We start from the raw sequence: 12,855 nt of genomic DNA, 5'->3' as shown, positions 1-12,855 counted from the left end.
TGGTATATGAGCTCATTTTCTATTTTTAAGTATTATATTCTTGCGTCTTATTGTACTCTGTTCATGTAGAACAAGTGCCTAAACCTAAAGAACAACTGTTCTAATTTAAAGATTCCATTGCTACCATAGGACATAGATATAAGTTTGTTTGATGCTTTTATTATGTACTAGTACTTGGCAATAGAAGACTTGGTAGTTTAATCATTTCCACCTTACTAATGAACTGGTTCACCAAAATGAGTTTCATATAGTAGTACATGCTAAACTTGTTATGTGTCTGCTTGTTTCTTCTTTTAGAATACCGACAGAATATTGGGGAAGAGTGCCTTATTAAGCAACGGTAAAGGAAGTAATGCAGATAAGGTTCAGGATAGTGACACATCCTGTCTTGGTTTAGTGTTGGAGTTACTGGCCACTACCGCTTGCACAAGCTATTCAAACTCACTGTCTGAACCAAATCGGTTTCTTGAGTCTCAACTACAAGCTGAAAGACATCGATCAGATGTGCTGCGACAAGAAGCGGAAGGACTGTGGAAGTCCCTAGAGCATCCAGATGCATACTTTTTGGTGCAACAGCAAGCGTTGGAGGATTTTAGTGCCAAACAGAACAAAGCTAATCAGCTTGCTAAGCTTATTGCCAGCATGATGGATACCCAGGATAACATTTCTTGAGCTCTTCTGAAGTTTTTTCAGTTATGCTCTTGTTTTGCTTCCGCATTTATTTGCACTGGTGGCCAATTTTGACGGCCAGTGTATATGATATGCTGCTTTGTTCCCTATATTTGCACTGGTGGCGAACTTTGATGCCCAGTGGATGTAATATGTGTAATAGCCGTGATAGCCTAGCGTTAGTTGCTTGCTTATTTATTTCCTTGTTGTCTTGTTTATTTGTTTGCTTGTAGCCATTGCATTTCTTTTTCGCGGTTAACTAGTGGCTGCAATAACCTATTTTTTAAAACTAGGCCACAATAACCATGGGCTAATATTTATTGTAGTGACACTGGGCCTCCTACGGGCCGTAGAAACAGTGGGCCTTCTACGGGCCGTAGAAACAGTAGGCCTTCTACGGGCCGTAGAAACAATCGGCCTTCTACGAGCCGTATCATCAATGGGCCTTATACGGGCCGTATGATCGATTGGCCAAACACGGGCCAATAACAGGCCGCATTATGGCCGTAAACGGGCTAGAGTTGGAATCGTCCGTTCATGGGCCGACCGTAATGGGCCATCGTTAATAGGCCGTATTTGATGACGCTATGAAAATGTCCCAACTTATTAACGGACCACAAACGGGCCAACTGTAACCACAGGCTGAATTTGGCCCACAAGCAGAAAATGACAGTAATGGGCCGTAAGTAAACGAATGCTGGAAATGAGCTCAAGAATAAATGGGCTCTGAGAAGGCCGGAAGATAACACGGGCTGGAAACGGCCCAACGGAATAATGGGCCGTTAATGGGTATAAAGTGATACACTGTTCATTACGGGCCAGTTTCACCACGGGCCGTTAATGGGTGTAAAGTGATACACTGTTCATTACGGGCCAGTTTCACCACGGGCCATTAATAGGCCAAGAGTTACGTAGGGCCTCATATGGGCCGAAAGACGTCATGGGCCATACATGGGCCAGAAGTGAAAACAGGCTGGAATCATATTGGATGGCCCAGATGATGCTACTGGGCCTAATTCGGATAGGGCGTAACGGGCCTTGGGTTAGCGGGCTGTAAATGGGCTATATGCGAACAGGCCGTTCAGGCATTACATGGGTCGGCCCGCCACCTTTTGACCAAGTCAAACAAGCCGACCTTTTCACAGGAATGGGCCTCTGTTGGGCCACGCCACGTGTCGCCGTATCATAGGCGCCTATCTGACCCACTGATGAGCTGACACGTGTTTCGTCCGGCCAATTAGAATTTTACACGTGGAAATTTCCCATTGGTTGGGGCTGTTAACAGGTTATCGGATCCAAAACCCGACCCGATAGCTTAACGGCGTTCCGTTATGGTGGATGCCACGTGTCGGTTACCCTTGACGAAAGCACTTCTGTGACGCACGATTTATCGTCATGGAAGTGGACACTTCCATGATGATAATTTTGGTAATGTCATGGAACACTTCTACGATAGCACAGGTATGACTATCTTGATTTTGTCATAAATTTGTCATGGATGTACATACATGACAAAAAACGCGACCTACTGTGACAAACACGTATCATCACGGAAGTGTATTTTTTTGTAGTGGAGGTTCAGTCAACATTATTGAGAATGATTCGAGAAGCTCAGAAGGATGACAAAGAAATTGCTGCAATAAAGGAGAAGATGAGTGATGGAAAAGCCAAAGGTTTTCGTGAGGATGAGCACGGCACCTTGTGGTTTGAGGATCGTGTTTATGTGCCTAATAATGCAGAGATAAGGAAGTTGATACTTCAGGAAGCTCATGACTCGCCATACTCGATACACCCCGGAAACACCAAGATGTATTTGGATTTGAAGGAGCGTTTCTGGTGGACTGGAATGAAGAAGGATATTGCCGAGTATGTAGCCGTATGTGATGTATGTCAGAGAGTGAAGGCAGAACATCAGAAGCCAGCAGGATTACTGCAGCCTATGCCGATACCCGAATGGAAGTGGGACAAGCTTGGCATGGATTTTATCACCGGATTGCCCAGGACCCGATCAGGATATGATTCTATCTGGGTAGTAGTGGATCGTTTGACCAAAGTAGCTTACTTTATCCCAGTGAAAACCACTTATACAAGTGCGAAGTTGGCCAAGATATACATGACCAGGATCGTATGTCTGCATGGAGTTTCGAGGACCATCATATCAGATAGAGGAACACAGTTTACTTCAAAGTTTTGGCACCAGCTGCACCTGACTTGGGGTACCAGGCTGGAGTTTAGTATAGCTTTTCACCCGCAGATAGATGGACAGACCGAGAGAGTCAATCAGATTCTAGAGGACATGTTAAGATCTTGTGCATTAGATTATGGATCTAGTTGGGACGATAATTTGCCCTACGCAGAGTTCTCATACAACAACAGTTACCAGGCCAGTTTAAAGATGGCACCGTTTGAAGCCATGTATGGAAGAAGATGCCGAACACCGTTGATGTGGGATGAGGTTGGAGACTGTCAGTTGGTCCGGATTTGATTAAAGAGTCAGAAGAGAAGGTTAAGCTGATTTGAGATAGACTGGAGGTAGCTCAGTCCAGACAGAAGAGTTATGCAGACTCGAAACGCAAGGAGGTAGTCTATGAAATCGGAGACAGAGCTTATCTGCGAGTGTCAACCTTGCGAGGAGTTAAATGTTTTGGAGTTAAGGGAAAGTTAGCCCCGAGATTTGTAGGACCGTACCGTGTCTTGGAACGCATAGGAGAGGTTGCCTACAAGTTGGAGTTACCCGAAGGACTGTTGGGAGTTCATGATGTGACATATGAGGAGAAGCCTGTCTAGATTCTCGAATTTGCCAGCCGAGTTACTCGCAGCATGGTTACCAAGTTTTGCAAAGTTCAGTGAAGCCACCATACCGAGGATGAAACCACTTGGGAATGAGAGGATGATCTACTTAAGGACCACCCACACATATTTTCTAGCCAATCCGAATCTTGGGGACGAGATTCATTTTAAGGGGGGTAGGTTTGTAACATCCCAAATTTTCAATTAGGAATGTTATACATAGGTCATTCATGCATATCATATTTCATTGCATTTCGTTTCGAGATCCTCGAAATTCTAAGCAACTCAAGGACCCACGGAGAGAGTTGGGGATTTCACGTTTTTCATATTTGAATTTTATCAAATATTGAAACAAGGATCATTTTGGTTTTAAATAATTTTTCTCTCCGAAAATATTTCGTATTAAAATATATGAGAGGAGATCATATGACTTCTCCAAAATAAATGAAATATTGGAGGAAAAATATTAAAATCAATAAATAAATTTTATTTGGAGTTTATTGCAATTTTATTTGAATTAGGAAAAATATGCGTTTTTCAAAATTGCATTAGAGGCCCAAATAAATGTTCACTTTGTCCACTTTGTTCACCGTCGGCAGCGGCAGCGTCCGCAGCCCCAAGCCGTTGCCGACGCCGCCGCCTCGCGTCGCCCGCCACCGACCCCGCCGCCGCCGCCGGAGCCGCCCCGTCGGAGTAGCCCGCCGCCCCGCCGGAGTTCCTGCCGCCGCCGCTGACGCGTTTGCCGAGGTAGCCGCCGGTTTTATTTAAAAACCGTTCGGTTTTATTTTGAAAACCCTAGATCTCGTTTTTTATTTTAGATCAATTTTGTTTCGGTTTTTCCTGGTTTAGTTAAATATCGGACGTTTGTCCGTACATTCGTTTTACCGAACAGTGTTCATCCGTTAGTCACAGACAGCGGACGTTTGTTCGTTAGCCTGTTCGTTAGTTTTTCTTTTTCCAGGGTTTTTCCGCGATTATTTTCGATCGGGATTTATGCCCTGAGCTTCGTTTTAGTTTATCTTTTCGCTCGTTTATCAGAATCAGGCCATTCAAGCGCCTAGATCTTCGTCTCGAAGCCCTCTTTCTGTTTAACCAACTTGAACAAGATTTTGGTACTGTAAAATTTGACTTTAGTCCTGATTAGTAATCGGATCTTGTTTGTTTCGCAGTTTGAGTTTCGTTGCTCCATTTGATTTGATTCTTTTTGCAAATCGGAGTTCTTCAGTTGAAATTTATGGTAGTTACTTCTACATTATGCTTATATTGCTCTTTTATTATCAAACCCTATGAGTTACTTCTATGTTATGCTTATATTGCCCTTTTATTATCAAATCCTGGGAGTTACTTCTACGTTATGCTTATATTGCGATGTTATGCTCGTAGACGTGGATTGGGTTTGCGTGTATCCATGACAGATGTGAGTTGTTAATTAATGGTTCAAATTAAGGTGGCAACTTTAATACACATCTGGGTGGATTGCTTGTGGCACTACTAGGAAAAGGCCTACTAATGGCGCACCAGTTTTGCCTACTAATGGCGCACTACTGGTGCGCCATTAGTATCACGCCACTAGTATTTTTACTAATGGCACACCACTGGTGCGCCATTAGTATACCAGATACTAATGGTGCACCAGTAGTGCGCCATTAGTATGCCTAGAGGTGCGCCATTACTATCTGACTTAGTAATGGCGCACCACATAGAAGTGCGCCATTAGTAATAAAAAAATTTCAATTTTTTTTCATTTTTTTAAAATTAAGAAAAAATTCATTTTTTAAAAAAAATTCAATTTTTTTTATTTTTTTCTTAATCTCGGGTCACTATGGCTTAATCTCGAGTCAATATGCTTAATCTCAAGTCAAATCACACTCTGTGGTCAAACTTCCCGAAAGGTCACCCATCCTCACACTACTCCAGCCCAAGCACACACTCTGTGGTCAAACTTCCCGAAAGGTCACCCATCCTCACACTACTCCAGCCCAAGCACGATTTACTTCATAGTTCTATCCAACCCCAGCACCACCTCACTTCACAGGCACTTGTTGATATATCTATCATATCAATCCTATTAAACCTTGCTGATGTCTAGGACTTTGTTCATGTTCATGAGTATGATGAAATTTTGAAAAAATATTTCAAACTTCCCGATCATATTACGTATCATATTTTGAAAAATAATTCAATTTTTTTTCAAAACCAATTTTTTTCTGTTACTAGTGGCGCACCTAGCATACGGTGTGCCACTAGTAAGTTTGAAATTTTTTGAATTTTTTTGCCTCCGGATCTTAGAAGCCCTGTAACTTTTTTTCTGTTAGGTTTTTGGGGATTTTGAAAATGTTTAACGAGGTTCCCCGAGTTAAATTCGGATGTAACTCTTCGAGTAGATGATTTTTCATATAAAAAACTTTTTCATCCGAGTTCGTATGCAAAAGTTATGCTCATTTTACAAATTCTCGAGAGATTTCGCAAATAAATTCGAAATTCATATTTGTAAATTTTCACAACAACTAGACCACATATCACATGGGAAACTTATTTTCTTTTATTTTTTTGACATTTCCATCATTTATTTTTATTTTTTTAACTGAAAAGGCGGTCCACAGGGGGGGTGTGTGCATTCGGTGGAAGTGCTGGCCAAGTTACTAATGGCGCACCGTGGGAGTGGTGCGCCATTACTAGTTCAACTAGTTCAACTAGTAATGGCGCACCACTCCCACGGTGCACCATTAGTAGTTTCGAAAATTTTTAAAAAAAATTACTAATGGCGCACCGTGGGAGTGGCGCGCCATTACTAGTTCAACTAGTAATGGCGCACCACTCCCACGGTGCGCCATTAGTAGTTTTGAAAAAAATTTAAAATTTTTTTACTAAATTTTTACTAATGGCGCACCATGGGAGTGGTGCACCATTACTAGTTCAACTAGTAATGGCGCACCGCTCCCACGGTGCGCCATTAGTAGTTTTGAAAAAAAATTTACTAATGGCGCTAATGGCGCACCACTCCCACGGTGCGCCATTAGTAGTTTTGAAAAAAAATTAAAAAAATTTGTGTTACTAATGGCGCACCGTGGATGTGGTGCGCCATTAGTATTTGGACACTAATGGCGCACCAACACATGGTGTGCCATTAGTATATACTAATGGCGCACCACATGTCTGGTGCGCCATTAGTGTCATTTCCATCTATAGCCCTTTTCCTAGTAGTGTGGGCACCTGGAGAATCCAGTGTTGTCCTAGGATATCCCGGAGGACCCTTGTGATCATCCTACGGTCCGCCACCCAGGCTCAAAGGGATCATAAGATTATTGATGCTAGAAACTTACGTGTGTAGCCACAAGCCATTATGGGCTCTGGCATAGTTGAGTATGTTGCATGACCTCTTCTAGTGGTAGGCTAGCAGATGTAGGGGATGTAGGTTGGTACTGTCTACCCGGGGTTAGAGTTAATGCTTTTGAAAGACTGTGTCTCGGTCATCCGTTTCTCAAACACCATGCAGTGCGAGAAATCCAACGGAGGAGATCGAGTCTTGTGGGGAAAAGTGCTCAAACCTCTGCAGAGTGTATAAACTAATCATGGTTAGTCGTGTCCCCGGTTATGGACATCTTGAGTATCTGGTACTTGAATTATTGATTTGATCTCATCACTCTAAATTAATTTGTTGGGTTGTTAATGATTACTTTAATGGGGATTGAGTTGGAGGAATCTTCTCAGTGATGTTTAGGTTAGAGAATGTTCTTGATGACCCACTACCTATTGATAATAGCTTTCCCGATGAACAATTAGCTGTCATAAATGCTTCTCGTAAAGGACCCACACCTATATAAAGAAGGAGTAGATGGTGTTATTAGACATTGTGTACATCAGCATGAACAAGAACAGATCCTACGCAAGTGCCACTCCGAGTCTTACGGGGGGCACCACGCTGGAGATAGAACTGCACATAAGGTATTTCAATCTGGTTTCTATTGGCCTACTCTCTTCAAGGATGCTCGTAAGTTTGTATTGTCTTGTGATGAATGCCAGAGAATTGGTAATATTAGTAGACGTCAGGAAATTCCTATGAACTATACACTTGTTATTGAACCATTTGATGTTTCGGGCTTTGATTATATGGGACCTTTTCCTTCCTCTAATGGGTATACACATATTTTAGTTGATGTTGATTATGTTACTAAGTGGGTAGAAGCTATTCCAGCTAGTAGTGCTGATCATAACACTTCTATTAGGATGCTTAAAGAAGTTATTTTTGCAAGGTTTGGATTCCCAAGATATTTAATGACTGGTGGTGGTTCACATTTTATTCATGGTGCTTTTCCGTAAAATGCTTGCTAAATATGATGTCAACCATAGAATTGTATCTCCATATCATCCTCGGTCTAGTGGTCAAGTAGAATTGAGCAATAGAGAGATTAAATTAATTTTGCAAAAGACTGTTAATAGATCTAGAAAGAATTGGTCTAAGAAACTTGATGATGCATTATGGGCTTATAGAACTGCTTATAAGAATCCTATGGTATGTCTCCGTATAAAATGGTTTATGGAAAAGCATGCCACTTACCTCTGGAACTTGAACATAAGGCATATTGGGCTATTAAAGAGCTCAATTATGATTTCAAACTTGCTAGTGAGAAGAGGTTATTTGACATTAGCTCACTTGATGAATGGAGAACCCATGCCTATGAGAATGCCAAGTTGTTTAAACAAAAAGTTAAAAGATGGCATGACAAAAGGATACAAAAGTGTGAGTTTAATGTAGGTGATCATGTTTTGCTATACGACTCTCGTTTAAGATTTTTTGCAGGAACGCTTCTCTCTAAATGGGAAGGTCCTTACATTATCGTGGAGGTCTATCGTTTCGGTGCCATAAAAATCAACAATGCTGAAGGCACAAATCCGAAGGTGGTAAACGGTCAAAGAATCAAACATTATATCTCAGCTACTCCCATAAATGTTGAGACCAGTATTATTAACACCGTAACACCGGAGGACTACATAAGGGACATCTACCAGAACGTTTCACACTCCGAAAAGGAATAGGTACGTGGTACGGTAAGTAAACTGACTCCAAAATGTTTCTAGTAGCAAATTTTCTCTGTTTTGGCATATTTAAAAAATTAGGAAAACTAAAAGTATTCTGAAAGAGACACGAGGCCACCACAAGGGTGGAGGGCGCGCCCCCGTCCTTGTGGACACCTCATGTGCCCTACGGACTCTGTTTTCTTGAACGATACTTCTTTTGGTCGATAAAAATTCATTATATAACCTCCCGAAGGTTTTGACCAACGTACCACGACAATATCTCCTATTTTTGTTCCAAGCTATTTTTGCCAGAGTTTTCAAGGCTAGGCATCATGTCGTCCCCCTCCTCCAACAACATGGGTGATGATGCGTGGCTAATGAAGATAGCAATGAAGAGAGAAGAACTCGGGGAAATCAACAGGGGTGATAAGATCAATAAGGCCTCGTAAGATCAAATTCCGGCAGCAGAAGATGAATACATCCTTCAACCTTACTACAATCACCTTACTCCTACTGAAATTGAAGTTTTCAAGATAATTGAAATAGTTCATGTGCAAAACAAGTATCTCACTCGTGAAAATATTCTGTTGCAAGAGCATATCACCGCACTCAAGGGCATTATTCGTAAATTGGAGCATCTCCTGCGGTTGATGTGTGGCACTACTTCACCAACAACTCCTTCATCACCACCTCCGAGGAAAGAGGCATAATTACATGGGTATGGGCACTCCCCTTGGCAACTGCCAAGCTTGGGGGAGGTGTCCCGGTATCGTATCACCATCACATCTTTATCTTTATCATTTTTTAGTCCGATCCTTTTGGTTATATCTTGATCAAATAGAATAAAGTTTTTAGTTCTAGATTTGAGTTTTGATTCGATCTCTATCTATGTAATCGAGTCCATGAGTTATATAATAAAGAGGAGTTTCGAGTTGAGGGCTTTGCTTTCTTGCTATGATCTTGAGGGAATTAAATAAAAGAAAGAATAAAAAGGAATAAAAATATCATATATTGATCCTATGGAGCGTAATGACTTCACATATAAAGAGTATGATGAATAAAAGTTGTTGAGAGTTGACAAACATAGTTTTGGTCATTGTTGCAATTAATAGGAAGTAATAAAGAAAGAGAGGCTTCGCAGATAAATATACTATCTTGGACATCTTTTGAAATTGTGAGCACTCATTAAAATGTGACATGCTAAAAAGTTTGGACAAGAAAGACAACATAATAGGTTATGTTTTCTTATATCCGAAAGTTATATTGTCATGGATTATCCAACATATCGAGCTTGCCTTTCCCACTCATGCTAGCCAAATTCTTTGCACCAAGTAGAGATACTACTTGTGCTTCCAAACATCCCTAAACCCAGTTTTGCCATGAGAGTCCACCATACCTACCTATGGATTGAGCAAGATCCTTCAAGTAAGTTGTCATCGGTGCAAGCAATAAAAATTGCTCTCTAGATATGTATGATCTATTAATTTGAAGAAAATAAGCTTTATACGAACTTGTGATATGGAAGAAATAAAAGCAACGGACTGCATAATAAAGGTCTTTATCACAAGTGGCAATATAAAGTGACGTTCTTTTGCATTAAGATTTTGTGCATCCAACCATAAAAGTGCATGACAACCTCTGCTTCCCTCTGTGAACGGCCTATCTTTTACTTTTATCTTCTATCCTTATACAAGAGTCATGGTGATCATCACCTTTCCTTTTTACACTTTTTCCTTTGGCAAGCACTATGTGTTGGAGAGATCCGGATATATATATCCTCTCGGATGTAGGTTATCATAAAGTATTATTATTGACATTACACTTGAGGTAAAAGGTTGGGAGGCGAAACTATAAGCCCCTATCTTTCTCTGTGTCTGATTGAAGCTTTGAACCCATAAATATCACGTGAGTGTTAGCAATTATGAAAGATTAAATGATAGTTGAGTATGTGAACTTGCTGAAAAGCTCTTATATTGACTATTTCCGATGTTATGATAAATTGCAATTGCCTCAATGACTGAGATCATAGGTTGCTAGTTTTCAATGAAGTTTCTGATTTATACTTTACCTTATGAATGAATTGTTACTTTAACATAATAAATTATATGACAATATACGTTGCTGTTCTAAAGATGATCATGATGCCCTCATGTCCGTATTTTATTTTATTTTATCGACACCTCTATCTCTAAACATGCAGACATATTTTTTGATTTCGGCTTTCGCTTGAGGACAAGCGAGGTCTAAGCTTGGGGGAGTTGATACGTCCATTTTGCATCATGCTTTTATATTGATATTTATTGCATTATCGGTTGTTATTACACATTATATCACAATACTTATGCCTTTTCTCTCTTATTTTATAAGGTTTGCATGAAGAGGGAGAATGCCGACAGCTGGAATTCTGGCTTGGAAAAGGAGCAAATATTAGAGACCTATTCTACACAACTCCAAAAGTCCTGAAACTTCACGGAGAATGTTTTTAGAATATATAAAAAATATTGGGCGAAGAAAATACCAGAGGGGGCCACCAACCAGCCACAAGGGTGGAGGGCGCGCACTACCCCCTGGGCGCGCCCCCCATCCTTGTGGGCCCCCTTGCAGGCCTCTGACGCCCATCTTCTGCTATATGGTGTGTTTTGACCTGGAAAAAATCAGAAGGAAGTTTTCGGGACGAAGCACCGCCATCTTGAGGCAGAACCTGGGTAGAACCAATCTAGCGCTCTCGTGGAGCTGTTCTGCTGGGGAAACATCCCTCCGGGAGGGGGAAATCGAAGCCATCGTCATCACCAATGATTCTCTCATCGAGAGCGGGTCAATCTCCATCAACATCTTCACCAGCACCATCTCCTCTCACACCCTAGTTCATCTCTTGTACCCGATCTCTGTCCCAAAACCTCAGAGTGGTACCTGTGGGTTACTAGTAGTGTTGATTACTCCTTGTAGTTGATGCTAGTTGGTTTATCCAGTGGAAGATTATATTTTCAGATCCTTAGTGATAATTAATACTCCTCTAATCTTGATCATGAATATGCTTTGTGAGTAGTTATGTTTGTTCCTAAGGACATGGGAGAAGTCTTGTTATAAGTAATCATGTGAATTTGGTATTCGTTCAATATTTTGATGAGATGTATGTTGTCTCTCCTCTAGGGGTGTTATCTGAACGTCGACTACATGAAACTTCACCATTAATTGGGCCTAGGGGAAGGCATTGGGAAGTAATAAGTAGATGATGGGTTGCTAGAGTGACAGAAGCTTAAACCCTACACTACAAAAAAAAGACACATCCGTGACATTTTGGGCTGAACGAAATTTTTTTCTGTCATGCTTATGACACTTTTATGACGATAATTGTGACAAAACCCGGTATCATCATAGATGTGGTGGGCTCCTACTTCTATGACAAAAAATCATGTTAGAAACCGGGCTTTTCGTCCTGGTTGGGCCGGAGACGCAGCTGCATGACATTCTTTGGGCCGTCCATGTCGGAAAAAACCATGGTAGAAGCGAGGGCGAGGAAAATATCGGGGAGTTCCCGGTTACAGTGGGTTGTTGGGGCCGAGCGATGCATGAAGGTTTGCGCGTTTCTCTCATACACGTACGCGCATGTGTGCGAGGTGTTGCGCTCTAACGCAACCCGAGCGAGGCGTTGGGCTCTAACTGAACCCGAGCGATTGCACTAGCTACGTTACTGAACCCAAGCGATCGATCCCTTGATGTTAACTGAACCCGAGTGATTCCTTCGCTACTACTGCTAACTGAAGCCGATCGAACCCAGCTCCCTCATTCCCTTGATGAACAGTGAGCGTTGTTCGGGGGGTGGATGAACAGTTCCTGGTTGGGGGTTGGATGAACAGAACCCCGTGGTGTTGCCGCTGGATGAACAAGACCCCGATCGATCAAGGCAGTTGGGGGTGGATGAACAGTACCCCGTGGAGGGCTGGATGAACAGGACGACCCCGTGGAGGGCTAGTTGAACAGTAGCCAGTGGAGGGTTGGATGAACAGTAGCCCAAGGAGGGGTGGTTGAACAGGACCCCATGGAGAGGGATGGTTGAATAGTAGCCGGTGGAGGAGCGGTGGAGGCTGGATGAACAGGAGCCCATGGATGAACAGTCGCATGTGGAGGCTGGAGGAGGTCGACGGTGGATGAACAGTAGCCGTGGAGGCAGTCGACGGTGGAGATGAACAATATCCCGTGGAGTCCCATTTTGCGGTACGCCTGTCATGCCTGATCTGCGACTCTATCCTAAAGCGACTCGAAGGTCCCACCAAGGATAGAACCGCATATTGACACGCTTTTGCAAGGTGGATATCATTACATCATACCATTACATAATAGTTGGAGATACATACAAAGGCATACAAATGCCACAAG

This window comes from Triticum urartu, chromosome 2A (genome assembly GCF_056163025.1).
Source record: "Triticum urartu cultivar PI428250 chromosome 2A, HENAU_Tu73, whole genome shotgun sequence".
Lineage (NCBI taxonomy): Eukaryota > Viridiplantae > Streptophyta > Magnoliopsida > Poales > Poaceae > Triticum > Triticum urartu.
This window is presented reverse-complemented; position numbering follows the sequence as displayed.